This window comes from Mus pahari, chromosome 12, assembly GCF_900095145.1.
Source record: "Mus pahari chromosome 12, PAHARI_EIJ_v1.1, whole genome shotgun sequence".
NCBI classification, from domain to species: domain Eukaryota; kingdom Metazoa; phylum Chordata; class Mammalia; order Rodentia; family Muridae; genus Mus; species Mus pahari.
Genome location: NC_034601.1, coordinates 82,786,332 through 82,810,023, shown reverse-complemented (window position 1 = coordinate 82,810,023; position 23,692 = coordinate 82,786,332). Strand labels below are relative to the sequence as shown.

Here is a 23,692-nt window from a genome sequence, read left to right as displayed (position 1 = left end):
AAAGCAAAACTAAGAGAAGTTGGGTAGGTTATAAATATCCATTAACAATAAAAAGCTTGAATAATGACTGTTTCTACTTCCACGTGCATTACATAAACCAAGAGAACCCTGTGGACTCCTGAGCTGCCTAAGACTCCCTAAGGCCCATTGGGGAAAACCATTCTGGCTTAAAAAAGACAAAAAGGGGGGCTGGTGAGATGGCTCAGTGGGTAAGAGCACCCGACTGCTCTTCCGAAGGTCCGNAGTTCAAATCCCAGCAACCACATGGTGGCTCATAACCATCNGTAACAAGATCTGANNCCCTCTTCTGGANTGTCTGAAGACAGCTACAGTGTACTTACAGATAATAAATAAATCTTTAAAAAAAAAAAAAAAAAAAGACAAAAAGGAAAAGCAGCAGCAGCAGCAGCAGCAGCCTGGCCTCTGGCAGAGAGAGAAGGGGCTGGGAGCGCAATGCAGTGAGGCGGCCCACTTCAGCCTGTGTGGGCCCCGACTTCCATCCAGGGTATCAGTATCAATCAGGTGTGGCAATTACATCCAAACAGCCCCATACCTTGCCTAAAGAACATAAGTATGGGCGGGGGGAAGTTCTGGTATATGCCACCACCCCTGCAGCAGAGAGAGGGTAAATAAGATCTCTCTATGGGTTTAGACTTGAGATCCTAGCACAGCCTCCCAGGTGTAGGAGAACAGGCCCCTGCCAACAAGCTAGTGAGTGTCTTCTAATACACTACAGAAACTCCACAGAACCAAAGGAAGTACACACTATGATTTTTTTCATGAAAATAGATAGCTGATTAATGGTTACAATTAAGCTTTCTATTGAGAACATCTGAAATCCTATTTTTCATTTCCTTCCTTTGACTACTATAATAGGCAACACACAGGAATCTTGCAAAACAAAAGTGGTGACTACTTAAAGGGAACAGAACTGGATACCGACCGGTGCAGACACACCATCTGTGCTCCATTTCAGCCAAGTGTCGAGCACTTACGTTCATGCCGCAGGGGGAATCGCACCTTGGCAATGGCACTGGAAGCAGCAGCCGGAGCTGTCCTCAGTGCACACACCTCTTCATCTCACAGCAGTTAGAATGAACTGAGCACACTCGCACCAAGGGCAGGTAACAGTGGCAACAGCTTAACATTATCAGTGACCAAGTGTTCCAGCTCCAGTTTTCTAAGCTTCAGATATTGATCTATAAACTGCAGGTATTAAACACAAGTGGCTCTGAACCCAGGAGTTCCTAATCCTGACAAAGTCTCTTCTTACCAAACTTTAGCCAGGCCTTTAAGCCTTCCTCTCAACTATGCCTACCACCCTGGGTTGCTTAAGGTGTCCAGTCTATGTCAAAGCAGACTAGTAGAGTAAGCTCTGAAGGAGTCATCTTCCCACCCTCAGTGTCTCCCCTCCCCCACTGACTCGGCCACACAGGTATAAATCTCCATCTGTCCTAACTGACTGGGGAGCTGAGGCTGCTTCCTCCCGCTCCTTTCAATAGTCTTGAGAATAAAGCCTCTCCTTCCATTTTAACAAACATCAGAATAATTTCTCTTTAACAATGGTAATTGAGTGAGGGACTTTTGTCTGTTTGAGTCAGGGTCTCTCTGTGGAGCTCTGGAGCTCACTATGTAAAGAAGACTAGCCTGGAAGTCACTGAGATCCACCTGCCTCTGCCTCTTGTGTGCTTGCTGGGAGTAAAGGCGTGCACAAGTACACCCAGCTAATTTTGAGTTTTAACAGAAGTAAAGCACCTGGACCCCCCCTACTTTATGCAGAGTAAAAAGTTCCAAATGTCAGCTTCTGTTGTTAAATTATCACCCTGCAACTGTAACAAAAAAAAACTCAAACTGACAAATCTCGGCTTGAATCGATTACTGTGCTCATCACATGAAGATTATCATGAGTATAAAGATACAAAGAAAGGCCATGCTCAGGTCAAGAGACACGCTGGCCTCCGAGTGCTACACGGAGCAGCAAGAAGGTCAAAGCAGACAGACAGGCAGGAATGAAGAAAGGGTGCCTGCCAAGCTGCTTTCTACACAGAGGGGGAATAAAGTCCCCAAAGGTGCCAACATCATGGAGACAGACCTCCCATGATTCTCTGTGGTGAGGAAGCCATCACACTGAACAGGATCCTCAGGGGCAGATTTGCATTTAGAATGCTCCTTTCAAGGGGCAGGGCCATGTGTGGCTAATGGTGTAGTCACTGACAAGTTGTCTCTGGTCCACTAAGTAAGCTCCACCCACTCCTAAGTGAGTTATTTATGAAACTCAGTGGCCACATACAAAAGAAGACAGGGTTGGAGGACAGGGACTGTTGAAAAGGGTTCCTGCGGGGGTGGGGAGGAGTGGAAGTCAAAATGACTAAAATGCATTATAAAAATATATGAAAATGTCAAACAATTTAAAAAAAAGCTGGCTCTGGGAAGGTGGCTGCTTCAAAGTTCTACAGTACACTTTGCATAATTATACAGACACTGCCCATGGGCAACAACAGAAATATATGGGGAAAAAAAAAACAAGCATATAGTTCTCAGAAACACTCCAAGAAAAAATGTGTCCATAATTTCTATGTCAACCTTTGACAGTCAGAGTGGTGGACAAGCACCACAGACAAGGCTGCAGAAGTAGCCTCAGAGAGAGCGTTTCCTCTTGAGGAGCCAGGCCCAGGTTCCCCGCCTCCTCCGTCCTGGGTGGCATCTAGAAGAACCCTTCTCTCCTGTGCTCTCAGTATGGACTCCCTATAGACTGCGGCTCACTGACTTCCCTGGAGAGCAAGGATGTCTTGGGCTCGCAGCATCTGTCATAGGGCTGGGAAGCTGTGTGCTGGATGAAGTCCTGAGTGAGCCATGTGACCACCCCTTTTGTCTGCAGTGGTCACTAAATCCTCACCTTCACTCAGAACTAAGCAAGGGTTCTTTCCCAGTCAGATCCCTCCTATAGCAAATATCTATAAAAGGTGCAGAACCAATTTTTTCCCCTTGAAGCAACAATTAAATGCTAAAGCAAAAAGAAACGATTTTACAATGTACTTTGATACCAAATATGTTACAAGGAACACAACGGAAATGACCTATTAGCTCCTAACTTTGTATGTAAGATCATCCATACAATTTTCACACTAGTTACCTGAGGTTCTGGGAAAAATATATAAAATATAGCACCAATAGTAAGACCAAACTGATGCCTTTTCAAGAAAATAATAAAGTGATCAAAACATTAAACTTAACATTCTAATACACAGGAGGCAAGCCTTTTGTTTTTAAAGAGACTAGGTAGCGTTATTCCATAATTGTACTGTTCTAGAGTCGACAGTTACAAGGTGAAAGGCTCCTCTCGGTCTACACACAATTTCACACACCTTTCTCAGGAATAGTTTTCATTTATTTGACTTGAAAAATCAAACAAATTCACCTTAACTTCAGAGGCTGCCTGTTTATTTTATGTTCCTGATATCAAAGCACACTGTTACTGGCTTTTAAGAACCTTTGAAAAAACAAGGTGTCTGTCAAGGATGCCTTTTATTCAAGCTGCATGATCAAATGAGAGCCACTTTCAAACATCCAGAAGCCATAGGCAACTGTCTCGATTACTGATTCTGGATGCTGCTTCTGTGTGTCATCTCATTTGTTCTAAATGTTTATTCATTTCTAAATGTCACAAAACTGAAACATGAACAAGAAAAAACCAAAACAACAAATAAAAAAAAAAAAACACCCTGTAAAAAGAGGATTCCTTCCCCTGAAAGCCACCAGCTCAAATCCTTACATCTTCAAAAGCTACAAGTTAGAGATTGCAAAACCTACATATTGTCTTAGTGTGTTGTGTGATGCGCTTGTGACTACCTGCTTCCCAATGAAGCTGGAAAAGTACTGGTATGAGGCCTTGTGAGCTTCTGCCAAACTGAAAGGCACTAAACATCTGCAAAACCCACATGAAGCACGAGCAAACTGTGTCAAATACTCAGCCTGGTTAGCCAACAGCAAGCAGAAGAGCCCAATCAGAAAAATGACAACACCATCAAAATCACACAAGAGAAATCCAGGGCCAGTGGGGTCTCAGATCTGTGGTATATCAGTTCTGGTTCTCAAATGCCTGCCACAGGGCATGAACAATCCAGTTCTGACTGACTATTAGACAGCCAATCTTTCCCGGTTAAACCAACCCTCTTGAAATTTAAGATTAAAGGGATGAATAGCGGAGACATAGAACAGCGGAGACATAGAACTAAACAAACACTGGGCACAAGATGGCCAGACAACAAGCAGATGGAATCAGACTGCCCAGTCAAGGTGAAATGTGTCGTTGTAAACAGTAACTCAACCCTGAAAGTGGAGAGGCCAGAGGATATTCAGGCGAGCACTTGGCACACACACTTCAATTACCTTGCTATTAACTTAGCTATGTCCAGACTCATCGTGAAGGACTAAAAATAGGACAGAAGGCATAGAATAGCATCCTAACCAAGAGCACAAATACAAAACATTTATTAGAACACACAGCAGGAAATTACAGAATCAACATACATTTCTAGTGTCAAAGACAAAAAAATGGGATGCTAACACCTTGCTTTTCCTTGTCAAAACTTAAATACATTCTACAACTTTAAAAGTCTATTTATAGTGATTCTAACAACACCCTGTGAAATAGGGAGAATGTAAATATCCTTACTTCTCTTAGCTACTGATTTATTTAATCACGTTGCTGGTTAGATTCTGGTTTAGCTCAGCCCAGTATCTCAAGCTTCCACAGACACAAGTCTCCAATTACCCTCCAAAGTGTAATAAGACAAGGTGAGCCTCTAGATTTCCATGCTCCAGAATGAGTAAGCAGAACAAGCTGGCTTCAGGGTTAGAAATAAAACCATCTCAAACAGTCCAAGGGAATCTACTTTTCCTTAGTAGCAGATTGAGAAACAGTTATGATTGCACTAAATCCGCTGACATGCAGAAATTTGTAGAGAATGAAATTTACTTCCCACACTCAAAAACAGGAACTGACAGCTTTATCCTCCAATGGACAGAAGAATTCAGCTGAAAGTTCAGGCTGGACTATGCAGAGACATGCTCGCCTGAGAAACCAATCCGTTTAGAAGCAAACCACAGGCCACCAATGCTCGCAGAGCTCAAGATACTTTTTCTTCTCAAGTTTGATTCAAAAGAATTAGTTTGTCACATGGATGGCTAGGATAAAATAAATGATAAACTTTAAGTGTCTAATCTGTACCTTTCAAGAGTTATTGTTATGAGAACCCTTTCAAAGCTGGTATACTATTACAGTGTTAAGAGGTACTTCCTAACTTGTCTGCAAAGCAACTCTTGGTGAAATAATTCTTTCTTCCCTCAATACAATCAGATAAGGCACAGCCAAAGGACTCCAAACATGAACCCGCCCAGGAATTTCCAAGTAGGAAAGACCATTGTAAACATGCTCCTGTTTGAGAGACGGGAGACCCTGATGGCACACAAGCATCTCATGAAAAGCAGAGCTGTCTTCTTTACAGGTGGCTGCGCTCTGTCTCCTGACACTTTTATCCAGCCTTTGTCTGCAGTGTCACAGAGCCCCACCTGCCTCTGCCTGCACACTGCCAGCATTACAGGCACACAGCCACTTCCAGCTCATTTCTTACAGTTTTCAAATCATAAGACGCATATTATGTGCTGTGATTTTCCCATTGTTCACAGGTTCAGCCGGAAAGCTGATTTCTCTGTCCTGCCTTGAGTCACTGCAATTAAGACTAATTTAAAAGAAATGCTCATTTTCCCTCTTCAACCTCCAAACTAATACTCCTGAGATAATAAAAGAAAAAATTTAAAATATCCTGGAGAAACTGTACCTCAATTTTGGCTTCAAATAAAGCTTAATACCATAGCTACTGTATCCCTAGGTGAAACAACAATGTTAATGTACTGCCTTGACCTTGATATTCTCATAAATTACACCATTCCATATTTGAAAAGATATTCTTCATATCTTGCTAAGATTGAAATCATGAGGGATCAATAACTTTCTTTTCAAAAGAACTGAATCTCGGATACGTGACATCAAGACCAGTGGACTCCAGATAATGCTGATCCTAGAAGCAATGGGTGACTAAACAAAATCCCCAGTTCCAGTGTCAGCCATCTCCACAGGAGGCGTCAGTGGGGGCCCAGAGGTCCCACTTAGCCAGTCCTCTTGCCTGTTCTGGTCTGAATGAAAACGCCCCAGAGGAGAGACTCAGGTATCTGAGCACTTGGTTCCCGGGTGCGGGTGCGGTGCTGTCTGGGAGGGAGGCCTGGGTGGCCCAGCCTTGCTGGAGGACTTACAACACTGATGTACACTGGCTCTCAGGTACCTGCTCTTCCTGCCACAGCTGCCACTTGCTGACACGCCTCCTCCCCAGGATAGACTTTTTTTGTTTCATGTTAGACTCGTAAGCTTCTAGAACCATAAAACAAAATAAACTTATCACAGCGATGTAGAGTCACCTAATTCTTCTGTTCATTAGAGTTAACAGGATAAGACCCTACTGCTTAAGAGAACACATACCTTGCTGCAAGACTTAGAGAAAACATTCCGGAATAGAGCTGGAAACTTCCTCTCTGTTATCTAGCTTTCAAAGTTCTGGAAAACTGCTGCAGGAGAAAACACACCATTGGTCTTATCCATCTGTGAACCCCAGGAACCAAAACCACACAAGCAAACCTCCTGGGCATCTGTTCCCACCTGTTACAATGGCACAAGTGCCGAGCCATTATACCCAAGTACTCTCAGATCTCACCAGGTTCCAACGGAAAGCACAAACTCAAATCACACTGACAGGCCTGGCTAAACTCAGTAAATCACAAAACAAAACAAACAGACATGAATGTGGGAAAGACATTTGGAGGGTAATGTATACTCCATCCAAATTAGTATTCGTGAGGTACTTGAATGAAATAATCAACTAACAAATTTAACTAATTTTTTTAAAAGGGGGACAATTTAGACTCCATAATAATGGGAGCCACTTAAGCAAGATTAATGTCCTGTGAGTTAATGTTAAAAATGGACATATTTCTCAAAGGATATTCCTGTCAGATTAGATAAGTAGTATAAAAATAACAAAGTTATCACTGAACTATATTTGTTTAAGAGCCTTTAAGACAATATCAGTTATCAGCATTAGATACTGGTTCAGATGAAACACTAATACTGCAGAGAAAATCAAAGTAAAACCTAGAAGAGAAAACACAAACTAATGCAGGCTCACACAGTCCCTGACAGATGCTACACGTGCTGCCCGCAGCTCCTCCCACCGCCTTCGCTTTGATGGGGTCACTTTACTTCTGGGCATCTGCTCCAACAGCAAACACACATCATTTAAGCTGCCATCTGCACACATTCCTAACTGACTTGACAAACTGGACATCTCTATAGCAGACAGCCACTACAAAAGTAAAATACAGGAATTCTCGAAACTTCAACAACAACAAAAAAAACTATTCACAAAGTAGCCTGAGTCTATATAGGGTATTTCAAAGCATTTGGAAGGTGCACTAAATATGAGTTATTCAGGAGTTTAGTGGTTCTGTTAGCATGTCATCTACATGTTACCAGGCCTCTTTGTAAAACAGATACAGAAGGGACTCATAAGGAATTCACTTTATGCCTTACTGGGGATAACTGCATTTCAGATCTCAACTGACAAAAATGTTCCATCCACCTCAGAAGAGGGATACTCAGCACTTGAAGGTCCAGGTGACTCAAGACTGGGGACAAAGATGACAAATGACAAAAGAAAAAGGCATGGCACAAAACAACAAGGACATACCGACAGGCTCTCCACAGACAAGTTCAAGTGGCCTAATGATTCATGTTAAGACTACTGCTGCCAGGCGTGGTGGCGCACTTGGGAGGCAGAGGCAGGAGGATTTCTGAGTTCGAGGCCAGCCTAGTCTACAGAGTGAGTTCCAGGACAGACAAGACTACACAGAGAAACCCTGTCTCGAAAAACAACAACAACAAAAAAAGACTACCTACCATACCAGTCAAAAAAGATGGCCTCACAAGAAAAGAAAAAGGATGTAAAGGAGACATGGCTGCCTTCTTCTCCATTCCGGCTTCCACTTTCCAACTCTCTGGTTATTTGCATTCTAACCATGAAAAGCTGTATGAATTTTTGGTTAAGTGAATGGTCCATGAGGAGAAAAAAACCAGAGAAAGGGCAAATTAAAATTAATCTTATGGTAGTTGTTGATAAAGGCCAGTATTGTGGGAGGTAGAGACAGAACAATTTCTATGAGTTCTAGGCCAGCCTGGTCTACATACTGAATCCATGCCTCAAAAAATAAAACAAAATTTTAAAAAAGTAAAAATTATCAACAAAGTCCTAAATTAAATGATCACAATGACCATAAATGCAGACAACATTCCGTGTATGAAAAAAAAAGAACTAATGGACAACAAATGATAAAGACTGTTCTATAGATGGCCTAAGTAGCTTTACCATACTTGTATTTGATGCATGAATATTTTCCCAATTATCTATAGTTGGTAAAATTTTAAAGAAAACAGAGAGAGGCTGGAGAGATGGCTCAGTGGTTAAGAGCACTGACTGCTCTTCCTGAAGTCCTGAGTTCAATTCCCAGCAATGGAATGAATATGGTGGCTCACAACCATCTGGAACGGGATTTGATGCCCTCTTCTGGTATGTCTGAAGACAGCTACAGTGTACTCATACACATAAAATAAATAAATCTTTTTTTTTTTTTAAAAGAGAATGGGAGGAAAGGAAGCATGCACGAATGTACACACATGCACACAAAATTTTTGACATGCTGAACATTTTATATATAAAACATAGATATTTATTACAGGAACTAGTCTATCAAACTGTCCCAAGCTAAGTGCCCTACCAAATATGAAAATACTCAACTTCCTTCCTTGCTATTCGTGGGAATCTTTGTTGTAGTCAACAAACATTTGGTATACAGCTACCATGCTCTGGATCCCGTGGCTGCAGACACCCCGGTAGTAGTAATAAAGACACAATTACTCAGCCAGAGAGATTGAGTATTGTTCTTGCCTAGGGCCTGAGTTTGATTTCTAGTAGCCATGTTGGGTAGACCACAACCACCTGTGACCCCAGGACTGATAGACCTCAGAGTGCTGTGACCTCTGGCACCTGTACTCATGGTATGCATACACACGAAAGTACATGCATATGCACATGCAAAATTTAAAAATAGTAAGTAATTTTAAAGGGTATAACTAGTATAAAGTACTTCCTCACGGTGCTAGGCAAAGCAGGCTACCACCAAGCCACATCTCCTGTTGACTATCCCTCAGAAATCCTTTCAGAATGCCAGTACCTCCAAATGCATACTACAGCAGACAGTGTTATGAAAAATATTTGCTATCAGCACATTCCTACAGAAGTTAAATTCTTGTCTGTGGGGGCACGTGCACGATCATGTGATTTGCCTCCAGCTCAGGAAATATGCGTAGAAAGGCACGAAAAGCATGGAGAGCCAATGAGGCCGTGTCATCTTGTGCTCTGGAGTGGTGTCCACACAAGGCCCTGGCACAACGAATAAGCTTGTGTTGAAAGCTGGCAATTTGAGGATGGGGGCTGTAAGATTGCTTAGCAACCACCGAATCAAAACAATGAACAAAAGGTAGATGCTGACTCTGAAGTCCCCAAGTAATGGGCTTACATGCCGGTCTCCAAAGCCTGGAAAGGTCCCTTTGCTGAACTCTGGGCATGTGGAAGCTCAGTCAGGCCATTAGCCTGAAGGAACCTCAGAGCAAACCCTGGACTCATGTCCCCAAGGGGAACTCTGAGAGCAGTGCAGAGGAGCGCTGCCCAGACAGCGATGGTCTCATCTACCTTCCCATGGTGGGGACAAAAGTCCACAAAAGCAACCTTAGGAAGGAAGGCTTTATGCCAAATCAGGTTCGAGGTGTACACTGAGATGAATTTCACATAAACAATAACCAAAACTTAAAATTGAAATTGACTTGGGACTCATGCTAGACTCCACTACGGCTCAGCGACGGCAGTCTTGTGCGCCAGTAAAGGAGGTAGCACTGAAGCCATGGTGTAGACAGCTTAATAAAGAACAAAGCAACAACACAATGTGAAAACACACATGCATACAGCCTAGGGCAGCATGTTTAGACACACAAGGAACAAACCAGTCATATATATACATAATACACGTACATAGATGCACTGGCTTGGAATTCAGGAAGCACTTAAAAATAGTAAAAATAACATGGTATAATATCATAAGCTTCCTAATTATAGGATAAAACTCTAGACTACAATTCAGAAATAAAGAAAGCATAATCTTGGTGTATTAGTCAGGGTTCTCTAGAATCACAGAATTTATGGAATATCTCTACATTGAGGGAATTTACTGTGATAACTTACAGTCTGCAGTCCAACTAACCCAACAGTGGTCAGCTGTGAATGGAAATCCAAGAATCTAGTAGTTGCTCAGTCCCACAAGGCTGGTTGTCTCAGCTGGTCATCTTCTATAGAAGTAGATTCCAACAGATGTGCTGGCAAGCAAGTGAAGAGTGAGCCTTTCTTCTTCCAAAGTCCTTATGCAGGCCTCCAGCAGAAGGTGTGGCAGAGATTAAAGGTGTGTATCACCACACCTAGATCTGTTACTCGCTCTGTCCCAGACTGGCCTTGAACTCAGAGGCTAGTTTGCCTCAGTGCCTCAGTCTTCCAGGATTAAAGGTGCGTACTATCTTGCCTGGGCCTAAGCTTCTCTATCCTTTGTTTTGTTTTGTTTTGTTTTTCAAGATAGAGTTTCTCTGTATAGCCCTGGCAGTATGGAACTCACTTTGTAAACCAGGCTGGCTTCAGAAATCCACCTGCCTCTGCCTCCCGAGTGCTGGGATTAAAGGCGTGCGCCACCACGCCCGGCTTTTTTTTTTCCCTATCCTTTTTTTGTTTTGTTTTGGGGCCTAAGCTTCTCATGGCAATCTGGATCTTGAGAAAAAAAACATGTGCCATCCCATATCAAGATCTGGGTCAGAAGCCTGGGTCTTGCAGCTTCAAGATCTGGATCACAGGTGTGCCCTCCATTTCTGGACTGTAGTTCATTCCACATGTAGTCAAGTTGACAACCAGTAATAGCTATCACACTTGGGCAGGAAATATTTAAAGTTATTATACGTTATTCATGCTTGTCTGTTTGGTTAGAAATTGCTACATTACCAATGGACTTATGAAACAAAGTATTGACGGCACTCAAAATGTTCTCTTTTATATTCTTAGATTAAGGCTTTGAGAGTAAGCAAATGAACTTCTGAACTTCTGTCAACCAAGAAGACTTTCTGAAAGCAGACTCCCCACACTAATGCTCAAGATGGAGAAGCTGAGCCTGAAGATGTAGTTCTGTGGTAGAAGGCTTGCTCAGCATGGAGGGGTGTAAAGAAAACACTGAACTGCTGATTAAACTAGGAACAGGACCCAAAGGTAATCTGTGCTACTTTCACATAGTAAGAGAGGAAGTGCTGGCGAGGTACCAGGCTGATGCCAGGCTTCACAGACTGGCATCTACCTGAAGGAATGGTAAACCATGTGATCATGTGACATACAGAAAACTAATACAAAGAACAGATATGATAACAAGGTGGATGACTAGTCATTTCCATGATCTGAGAGGCAGGAAAAGCAGAGAAGACATTAGGAGTAATTTCTGGGATGTTCCAGAGACATTTCAGCCAATGCAAAGACTCCAAGAAACCAGTTCCAGAGACAAAGGCCATTTGGCTGATGCAAGCAAAGTAGACAAGGGAATGCATTAGAGAAGCTAGACAAACACAGACCTCAGAGTCTTTATGTGAGGTATAACAAAATCCTCTGAGATGTTTTAAGAAGGGAATGCCACCACCATTTACATGGCAGAAGCTGCTCTACCGGCAAGAGGAGCTGGGGAAATCCCCGAGGAAACCCCATCAGAGAGATACCACTATGGTGCCTAGGACCGATGCCTTAGAAAGACTGCAAGACTGCTTACATGGTAGCGTTGACACGATGTGAGAGGCAGAGAGGGAGAGGGAGAGGGAGAGGGAGAGGGAGAGGGAGAAACATACAGAGAGAGAGGATAGCCATAAAGCATAAAGGCAGGGCATGGTAGCTAGTCCATGCCTGCAGTCACAATATTCAGGAGCCTGAAGCAGGAGGATCAGTAAGTCAAGACCCTCTTCAGCTGCACACTGAGCTAGAGGCTAGCCTAGCCTGGACTAGATAAGAGTTTCCAAAAAACAAACCAACCAAACCAAACAATGGTCATAATGGTTCCAGTGGGCAATGACAGCCCACTTCCTAGGGTGAGAGAGGTCTGGGGGCACGGATTAGGATTCACAAGTTCTGCCTGTGAATTAGGTCGTGTTTGGGCCCAAGAGCTGCAGCGACATCCCTACACTTGCTCTCTCTCCCTCCTGTTTCTCCTCCATGCAGGATTCCCAGCACCCCTTAGAGCTTATTTCTACCTTCACCTGAACCTGCTGGTTTACAAAGCTTGATAAATATAAAGATAATGGAACACTGAGACATGTAAGCTATATTTACTCCTAATAAACTTACTTGTTTATACTAGCATAAAATATAGATGGCTTAAAGATTTCATTAGGAAAAAAATGAAGCTATAAGAGTGTAGTAAAAGAAAGTACAGGTTAATAATATCTATAAAATCTTGGAGTGAGAATATTTTTGGTTCTTTTAGCACCAAGGCAAGAGTCATAAAAATGGAAAATAATGGTGTTATTAGGTGTAGGAATATAAATCCACTTGCCATGGTATTTAAACAAATAAGGGGTTTCTTTGTTGTTCTGAAATGGAGTCTCACTACATAGTGTAAGCTAATGTTAAACTCTTAAGTAAACCCATGTCAACCTCCTGCATTGGTCTCCCACACAGCTGGGGAAACAGGCACATGCCATTAAAGTGAGTGAGTCATGAGTTTTAAAAAATAAAATTTTTTGAATAAATATTTGAAGCATGCAACATAAGAATCAATATTTTTAAGCAGAAGAAGCTCATAAGTTTAAAAACAAAAAAGATTAACCACCTGAAACACGTGATAAGAGCAGAAATTCAAAAAATATATAAGTAACAGGAGTTGGGGGGAAGTTTCAAAATTACATGATATGAAAATATATTGCAAAAACAAATGATGCTCTAATACTCAAGAGTCAGGGCACTCGGTATCAGTGGAGATATGGGATGAAACACACTTGGACTACGGGAGGGTAATGGCACCACCCATGCTAATGCCCTCACCACCTGCTTTCAATAGGCGCTGTTTGCTGAAATAGGAAAAACATCGTTTTCTAATATAAAACATACAGGGTGAAAATCACCCCAAAGGTAACTGAAAAGTATTGTCAAGAAGTACAGTGTGTTTGGAGGAGCCACATCCTCTCGTGCAGAACATACTCAGAGGTCGTTTCAACACTGAGCATATAGCCCTTCCTTTCCCCTAATCTAACAGAGGCACAGAACTGTGAGGCTACACTGTCTCTAAATATGACATCTCCACAACCAGGACCATCAGTCTGTCTGCTCATGCACTATCACTATCAAAAGGAATTCCTTCTTTTCAGATTCCAAAGCCAGTTCTTTACAGTTCTATTGCCGTTGGGGAAAACAAAGAGATCCTTCCCCTAGGCACAGTGTCCTCTTCATATTCTTATGTCTCTGCCACCCCTGCCCAGGGGTTCTCAAAATCTGGTGCCCACAGCAAACGTACTAATGTTAATAGAGAACTTTTTAGAAGCACAAACTCTTGGGTCCCATTATAGGTCCAGCGGATGGATCCTGCTGGTGTCTGAGAGCACCTGTTCAATCAGCAGGCCTTCCAAGTCCAGAAAGTTTCCCAACATGCAAATCACATTTTACAGTCTTTTCCCAAAATTCCAACAATAACACGGTAATTCATTCAAAGAGGCTGAGCCACAGAACCCTGAACAGCTGAAAAACTTCTGAAACAAGAACAGAAGCACAGAGAAGCGGCACCATACCTCAGTGATGTCGGAGAGTTAGAGCCACTGCGTCCTAGAGCCATGGCTTCAGGCCTTCCGAAGCTTCAGAGGCATCCCAACACATCTGGCTTCCTCAGACACTGGCTACAGAGCCATGCAATTACAGTCAAAGGCAGGGCTATGCAACCAAACATTCAACCAACAAGATTCCTGCCTAATAACAAGGTGCCGGCTGTATCTAGAGAGAAGTACAACAATCAGGTGTGAAAGACACTTCAGAAATATTTCATCTTTCATAAGTGAGCCCACTTAGGGCTAGGTCTGCTGAGGTTTGCTGCGCTCACTCACATAGTTCTTTACACAGGATGAGTAATCCTAGAACTACAATACAGCCATGATAAACATGAAGCAAAGTTTATTTGCTGTCCAACACCAAAAATGCCAATTGCAAACGTGTGACATTTGTTTGCTAAAAACAAGTTAGCACTGGTGACAAGCAACTGAGATATGCTTGCTGGCCTCAGAGCCTGTAGCCCACTTGCAGATAAGAAGAGGTACACTAGTGTTGTGTGCATGGACCCAAACACCTAACCCAAGTAGCTCTTCCGTGATATTTTAGCTGTTGTGCTGGGGAAGCATGATGGTGGAAGCTCTCAGCATGGCAACAAGACCACCAAGTGGTGGGGCTTCACTTGTGGCAGATCAGCATCCTGGAACCTGGGGTGGCCAAAACCTTCAGAGGCCCACCTTTCCTAGTATATTAGAGTGAGCCCCCCCCCCCCTCCTAAGGGGCTCCAAAGTCTTCAAGCTACTACCACAAACTCTCACCCAGGTATTAAATTAGGAACCTGGGGACATTTCAGACTTAAATTCTGGCAAGGGAACAGACAAGGATCACCCCACAGCAGATACTAATACTGTTTCTCTACAGCACATAACAAGAGAATAAGGCTTTGAATGGCTCTGCCACTTTTTCAAGGCCACTAAACTCGCTCTAAGTCCACACTCCATCCATGTACTCCCATCTGGCACCACGGTTTTTCTTTTGTTTGTTCTACAGAATTAAAATATATGCTAAGCCTGGTGGCGCACAACTTTGCCTCCAACACTTGGGAGGCAGCTGGCTCTCCAATCTCTGTGAGTTCAAGGCCAGAGAAGGCTATATATAGTAAAGCCCTGTGCTCAAAACAACAACAACAAAAAAAGCAAATTAAAAAAACCCCATACATGCACACATGCACGCACACAGCAGGAATGATACTTTTACAATGGCTTGGAGGTTAGGGGGTTGGTATTTTCCCCCAGGCGATGCTGGTAAATGAGCAGGGCCTTATATGTATAGAGAACTAATAAATTCTCCAAAGTAAAATAGAATATCCATCTTCTCATATTTATTACATCTGCTCTTGCCTCTGTGTGTTAACAGCTTCTGAAATCCACTTTGCCATATTTCCTATACACAATAATAATACACTTTTAAACTACAGGTATCATGCTATACATTAGTCTGTATAGATGAGTTCACCCTTTATAAATGCCCATACTTAGATCCCTCCCACCCGCAAATGTTTGGAAAAGCTACCTTTTGCCCTCTGGACCTCCTGTATAACATATGGAGCACAAGACTGCTGCAAGGCTTTGAGCTTTCCATACTCTACAGGGAAGACTAGGTTGCCAACACAGTGCTGCTGTGAACCCAACACAGAAAGCTCAGGATAGACTGACTCATGGGACCTGTCAGCACAGGAAAGTCTCTGCAAGGAAAGACCCTTAACCCAAAGTGTTATTGTAGAGGGAAAGAACTTGAGTTCTCGTTTTAGATACTAATGGAGTGTTTCCTTCTTGAATAGCGTCTAGATTATTCCAGTACCATACCATGGCACTGCATACACAGGGTAGAGGGATGGAGCTCTCATGTCCACAGTTTTCCAGTTCATGTATTTAAAACCTACATATGGCATTTTGATATCACAAAAATGTTTTGGCATTCTTCAGCCTCAGAATGTTTAAATCTCCTGGCCATATCTGACTTATTGCTAAAGGTCCTAGCTTATTCTTCACGACACAATCCCATCAAGACATCAGTGTGACACCACAGGACCCCAGAGAAGCTGATGGTTTTTATTTTCATAACCAAATCCAAGAAACCCATCACAACATTGCTGTAGTTTGAATATGCAGGGTAACTCAAAGGGCCTGGTGGTTAAAACCTAATGGGTGAAGGTGGAGAGGCACTGTGAAACTTTTAAGAGGTGGGACTTGATGGGGCTTTGGTGTGTGCTAAAGGGATGGTCCCTCCATATCCCACACAAAACTGAGTATCCTCCACTGTGCTTCCTACTATGACATGTTCTCATCAGCTACCCAAACCAAAAAGATTCAGTCATGACCTTTTAAAACTTGTGCTGCTACGCTAACATACTATTCACTAACATTGTAACTCCTTTCTGCTCATTTTTCTATTTTCTTTTGTCCATGTGTTATGTGTGTGGTGTGTATGAACATATGTATGAATGTTCGTGCATGTACATGTGTACAGAGGCCAGAGAGGTTGATGTTGGATGCCTTCCTCAATGACCCCTTTTATTACTTAGTGAGACAAGGTCTCTCTGTCAATTCAGACATGGCAATTTCTGCTAGTCTAGTGACGCTGAGATCTCACTTCTGCCTCCCGAACACGAGTATTAGAAGTGGACCACATTTTCTGTATCCATTCCTCTACTGAGGGACATCTGGGTTCTTTCCAGCTTCTGGCTATTATAAATAAGGCTGCTATGAACATAGTGGAGCATGTGTCCTTATTACCAGTTGGAAGATCTTCTGGGTATATGCCCAGAAGAGGTATTGTTGGGTCCTCCGGTAGTACTATGTCCAATTTTCTGAGGAACCACCAGACTGATTTCCAGAGTGGTTGTACAAGCTTGCAATCCCACCAGCAATGGAGGAGTGTTCCTCTTTCTCCACATCCTCGCCAGCATCTGCTATCACCTGAATTTTTGATCTTAGCCATTCTGACTGGTGTGAGATGGAATCTCAGGGTTGTTTTGATTTGCATTTCCCTGATGATTAAGGATATTGAACATTTTTTCAGGTGTTTCTCAGCCATTCGGTATTCCTCAATTGAGAATTCTTTGTTTAGTTCTGTACTCCATTTTTTAATGGGGTTATTTGAATTTCTGGAGTCCAGCTTCTTGAGCTCTTTGTATATATTGGATATTAGTCCTCTATCAGATTTAAGGTTGGTAAAAATCCTTTCCCAATCTGTTGGTGGCCTTTTTGTCTTGTTGACAGTGTCTTTTGCCTTACAGAAGCTTTGCAATTTTATGAGGTTCCATTTGTCAATTCTTGACCGCACAAGCTACTGCTATACAGAAAATGTGGTACATTTACACAATGGAGTACTACTCAGCTATTAAAAACAATGAATTTATGAAATTCTTGGGCAAATGGATATATCTGGAGGATATCATCCTTAGTGAAGTAACCCAATCACAAAAGAAGTCACTAGATATGCACTCACTGATAAGTGGATATTAGAATACCCAAGATACAATTTGCAAAACACAAGAAAACCAAGAAGGAGGAAGACCAACGTGTGGATACTTCATTCCTCCTTAGAATAGGGTACAAAATACCCATGAAAGGAGTTACAGAGACAAAGTTTGGAGCTAAGATAAAAGGATGGACTATCCAGAAACTACCCCACCCGGGGATCCATCCCATCATCAGCCACCAAACCCAGACACTATTGCACATGCCAGAAAGATTCTGCTGAAGGGACCCTGATATAGTGGCCTCTTGTGAGGCTATGCCAGTGTCTGGCAAACACAGAAGTGGATGCTCACAGTCAGCTATTGGATGGAACACAGGGTCTCCAATGGAGGAGCTAGAGAAAGTACCCAAGGAGCTGAAGGGGTCTGCTTCCAACCCTACAGGTGGAACAACAATATGAACTAACTAGTACCCCCAGAGCTCGTGTCTCTAGCTGCATATGTAGCAGAAGATGGCCTAGTTGGCCATCATTGGGAAGAGAGGCCCCTTGGTCTTGCATACTATATATGCCCCAGTACAGGGGAACACCAGGGCCAATAAGGGGGAGTGGGTGGGTAGGGGAGCAGGGGCAGGGGGAGGGTATAGGGAACTTTTGAAATAGCATTTGAAATGTAAATAAAATATCTAATAAAAGAAAAAGAATGTGATTAGGATGTAATGGGAATTAAAATAAATTAATAAATTATGGGAAAAAAAAGAAGTGGATTACAGTCCTGGTTTGTTTTCTATTGCTATGATTAAATACTGACTGAATCAACTTGAAAGGAAAGGGGTTATCTGACTTGCAGGTTATAGTCCATCACTGTGGGAAGCCAGAGAAGGAATGTGGAGGCAGCAACTGCAGCAGACTATGCAGGAATGCTGCTTACTGCTTTGCTCCCCATGATCTGCCCAGGGATAGCAACACCCACAGTCCGCAGAGTCCTTCTACATCAATCAATAAAATGCCCCCCACACAGGCAAATCTGACCCAGCCAATTCCTCAGTTGGGACGTTCTCTTTCCAGATGTGCCTAGGACAGTGTTAGGCTGACAAACACTGAGCAGTACAACTGCCATGCCTGCCAGATTTTACATGTGAGCTAGAGACCCAAACTCATACTGGTACATCAAAAGCTTTATCCACTGGGCTCTCCTCAAACTCTCTTTTAAAAGTGTATCTTTTGCCAGGCAGTGGTGGCACATGCCTTTAATCCCAGCACTTGGGAGGCAGAGACGGGCAGATTTCTGAGTTCAAAGCCAGTCTAGTCTGCAAAGTGAGTTCCAGGACAGCCAGGGCTAAACAGAGAAACGCTATCTCGAAAAACCAAAAAAGTCTATCTTTCTAATACTGTCTCCCCTACAATCTTTTCTCTTCTTTCTGGTTGGTAGCAAAACCCTTACTTAGGAAGGCTCAAATGGGATAAATGCCTAATTCGAATACTTACAGAGTTTGGAGAAAGCTGTGAAAATGTGTCTCATTTCAAGGGGTCAGAAAGGCAAGAGGTCCTCTTATAAGCCACACACATAGACACTCTTCAGTGTGAAAGTCCAATCAACAAACAGGCCCAGAAGGACCAGAACTGAGGGCTGACTGATGCTTATAGCTAACCCTCACTTCTCAGCCAACCCCTAGGTCTGACTAGCTAGCTAGGACCCCTGTGCATCCCAACCCCTTTCCCAATCTCTTAGTGCACTACTACAATGAGGTAAGGGGTACGCTTTGCAAGTAGAAATGCCACGCAGACAATTGCCCGAGAGCTGCATTAGGCAATGTTTGTAAGAAAAAGCACACACCCTAGTGCTAACAGGGCAGACATTGTGAGTCCAAAGGCCATATGTGTCACCTACCAGCCACTGCACTAAAGGTGAGCTACTCAACTATGTTGTACCCTAGATATAAAATGAAAGTGACAGTATCTGTTCTGTCATTTGGGGGGAAGAATATCCACAGAATTATCTAGAATACTGCCTAGGCATGAAAAATAGTAAATATTAGTTGTCATTGTCATACTTAAAATATATTACGCACTTTAAAAGTTTGGGGGGCTAGGTACAGCAAAGTTAATGTAAAAAGTGCTCAAGTTTGAAAGGCGTTTACCAATAACCAAGATCCTTTGCTTAAACAAGAAACTATGATGTCCTGAAAAGAACACCTGGGTTACAAATCTAGTAACTCCTGAGCCGTAACAAAGAGTCATCTGGCTTTCTGTTTACATAGACTGGAGATCCCAAAGAGCTTACCTTAGAAAACCTGGTAGAACCAAAACAAAACACACACACACACACACACACACACACACACACACACACCAGCACTTAAACCACTGGACACAAAGGGACTGAGTTGTTACTTTTTGGAGAGCTGCCAGTGTACTGGGTGAAGGGGAATATCAGCAAGCACTGTTATGTATAAAGCAAGGTGAGCATGCTGTCTGCTTCGCCACCCGCAGGCCCCCAGCTAGCCCCTGGAGACCAGTCTGCATTGCCAGGATGTTGCACTAAGAGCAGATGTCAAAACCTTCACAGCCTGCTTTCTTTTCCCACCTTTTCTAGGGGTTATAAGACAAGAATTATGAAATATTTCATTGAACTGAAAATATTTCCTAAAATGACCCAAAATAAGGTTTAAGTAAGTTATTTTAGGAAAATCAGTACTACAGTAAGCTAGGAATAAGAATCACGTTACATTTCTGTCCTTTATTGAATAGAGATGTAGCATACATAAAACTCACCATTCTAGCTAGCGTGCATAGCTCAGTGACATTTAATACGTGCACCAATGATGTGCAACAATCACTTCCAGAACCTGGAAAGGAGCCCCAACACAGTGCTGCTGTGAACGCTCACTTGCATATGAACACCTGCTTTCTATTCTGCTGCCTGTGTGCGTAGGAATGAATTTGCAGGGCCATATGATAATTCCATATTTAACTCCTGACAAGCAAGGGCTTGCTTTCTACAGCAGTGGAACACTGACACTCCCACCAACAGCCCTTGAGGTGAGGACTCTGCTTGGCTAGCATCCCTGCCTGCACTTGGCACCTTCCTTTTGTTATTTAAACAGTAGCCTTCCTAGTGAGAAAGGCAATCTTGTTTCCATCATGTAGAGCATCTTTCATGAGTTTGTTGACCATTTGTTTATTTTCCTTGGAAAAATGCCTATTCATACCTCTCCCCACTTTTTAACTTAGCTGTTTTTCAGATAATGAACAACTGAGGAGCAATGTGAGGCCTGACAATTTATTTGCAAGTAAGAAATACACAATACCTCCCATTTTCGCCTTAAAGCCCAAACTCCAGGCATGTATTAAGGTGATGGTAAGACTGTCATTTCCTATGCAGAGGCTCTGTGCTAACTGTCTGACCACCCTTACAACCGCATGACCAGAACACCAACAGTCCTGTTAGTGAGGCGGAGACATTGCACAGTTAAACATGTCATGGCTGCAAAGGAGCTGCAGTTTCTTTACTCTGCCACCTCTCACACCTCTCGAGCTTGAAATGGTAACACGCCTTGCCCCATCACTTGAAATCAGGTCTGTGTGGGAAAATACCAATAGCCATACTGCTGGCATGTCAATTCTCAGGTGCCAGCACCACTGGCTGACTGTACAAGTCTTTTAAGTTAACTGTTGGTTCTAGAAGTTGTTTCGTTAGATACAGATCCATCCCTCCCCCTCCTCTCTCTCTCTCTCTCTCTCTCTCTCTCTCTCTCNCACACACACACACACACACACACACACACACACACACACACACACACACACACACACACACAGCAGAGCTCAAGAGCAGCCTCAGTGGTTAAGACCTCTTGCAGGTCCCATCATATCACACTATACCCACTGACGAATGGCTCACAGCTGCATATAGTCCTATATTCAGAAGAGCTAATAATGCCTTCCCCTAGTCTGTGGGCAATGCATCCTGCACACATATAAACAAATAGGTACACACACATATACATAAATAAAAACACATTTTTAAAAAAACTATAGAAGCTCACTACTTTGTAAAATAATTTAAAAAAAAAATGAGTTTAGAAACAGATTTCCAACCCTGACGGACAATGACTCCTTCAGAATATACGCGTTATCATATAAAATCTCAGTGTTGGTCATGGGATACCTCCCTAAGGTGTACTGACCAGGAGCCCCCCACAGGCTGCCTGCCCTTGCTCTTGGTTGCCTCTCAGAACTAGATGGTAACATATAACACATGTTGGTAGAGAGACAAAGAGAAAGTAAGCTGGAGTTGACTTGAAAACATCCTCCCTGCTGAAGAGCCTTTGTGGGAAGCCATCTACATTATCCCTGCACTCCACATAGAGTGTCAACCTGCAGGGCAGGATGTGCCCACTGTGCAATGGTGGCTAGAGAGTTATGCATAACCTGCTCCTTTTGGATCAGACCTGAGGCCTGTTCCACAGAAACAAATTCAGGCAGGCCTGGTCCTGTAAACCTGGTCCAAAGCCCACACACAGCTCAGAGCTCATATGCCCTGGGGATGAACCTACTACTACTTTGATAAAGGACATGTTGTCGAACTGCCTTTTTATTCATCTGACAGATGGCTCAGCAGTTAAGAGCACTGATTGTTTTCCAGGGGACCTGAGTTCAATTCCCATCACCTACATGGAAGCTCACAATTGTCTGTAATTCTAGTTCCAGAGAATCCAACACCCTCTGCTAGCTTCCAAAGGTACCAGGTCTACACACAGTGCACAAACATTCATGCAAGCAAAACACCTATACACATAAAGTAAACGAATATAAAAATAAAATAAATATTTATGCTTTTACCCATAGATTACTGCTGCCTGAAACACTAGCCAGAAAAGCATCTCTCTGCAGTGACTCACAACTGGGCAGTACTAAACACAAGTTGTCCACTGAGTGCTCCGTCCTAAATGGATGGAGCATCTAAATGACCCCCCCTGCCCCAGCCCATAGGTTCAAAGAACATCACAGAAAAGGACAGAAACATGTAAAAGCCATAGGATGGGGAAAATACCATGAAATGCTGTCTTCAGGGCATGATACAGCCACTGAACCCTGAAGTCTCTGCAGCTGTTACCTGCACGAGAACAAGTCAACAAAATCAGGGGTCAGCAACAGGACTCAGTGGTTTCTTAACAACAAATGTGAGGATGTGAAGTAGGAAGGTGTGTGTGTTGGGGATGATTGGGGTACTAGGATCAGGTATTGTTGACATGCATGAAATTGTTTAAAAACAAGTGGCTTAAGCTCTTTTTAATGCCATAGGCTCTTATAGATATCTGTTATCAGACTGAAAAGCTCAACCAAGTTTGATGAAGTTTTATCATAAATGGATGAATTTTCTCAAAAATAATAGTTTGAAAGAGCTGATATAAGCATGTAGTTTTTCTTCTACAATATCATGTGAATGTGGTATACTGCATTGACTGGTTTTCCAAATATTGAACCATCCTGGAATAGTTTCACTTTGACATATACACGAGTGCCAGACCTGTTGTGATGGAATTACAGGACTGCAAACATAAGCCAGAGACTACCAAGAAACCTCAGCAAGAGATGTCACCAAAAGTTCAGTACTGGGAGTCACAGGAGAGGGGTTTCTCGTCAACAATGCTCTGTAGCCTAGGTGATGTCAGGTACAGTGTAGGAACAGCCAAAGGAAGTGGTAACAGGGAACTCGCTAGGATGAGACGCCTAAGGACACAACTCAGGACAGAGCACATGCAAACCCTGGATTCAATGCCCTGTGCAGCCAATAACAACAACAGGGAGGGAGGGAGGGAGGGAGGGGGCAAGGGGAGGGGAGGGGAGGGAGAGGAGGGGAAGAAAAAAGACAAGGGGCATTTTTTTTAAGTGCAGATATTAGGAGAAGTTGAATTCTGAGTTATAGATGGTTAGTAGAAAACTAGAGTAGAGATAGAGAAAAGGCTATCTGTATGCAGCAGCATTCTCAAAGTGTGGCATGTGGACTCCAGAGCTTCTCAAAATCCTTGCAAGGAGTGAAGGTCAGGGTTATTATGACAAAACTGCTGAGACATTGTTTTCCATTTCTTTGTATTTACTTTCTTACAAGAAAAGAAACTAATGCAGATTCTTAAATACCACAGTCTTTACTGCACTGCAGGCCAAACTGTAGCCACTGTCTGTCACTATAACAGACATTCAACTTTTTTTTTTTTTTTTTTTTT

At 42.8% G+C, this 23,692-nt stretch overlaps 1 protein-coding gene across 5 annotated transcripts in view; it reads right to left on the bottom strand.

Annotated features, from left to right (window-relative positions):
• The window catches only part of Itsn1 (intersectin 1), a 184,505-nt gene that overhangs the window by 148,831 nt on the left and 11,982 nt on the right, over positions 1 to 23,692 (bottom strand). The window contains exon 1 of one of the 5 annotated variants that reach the window (XM_029544801.1): positions 6,342 to 6,360. The exons of the other annotated variants lie outside the window; for them this stretch is intronic. The gene's annotated coding sequence lies outside the window, so the exon portion shown is untranslated. Of the gene's footprint in view, positions 1 to 6,341; positions 6,361 to 23,692 lie in introns of those variants that run through there. 5 annotated transcript variants of the gene reach the window in all.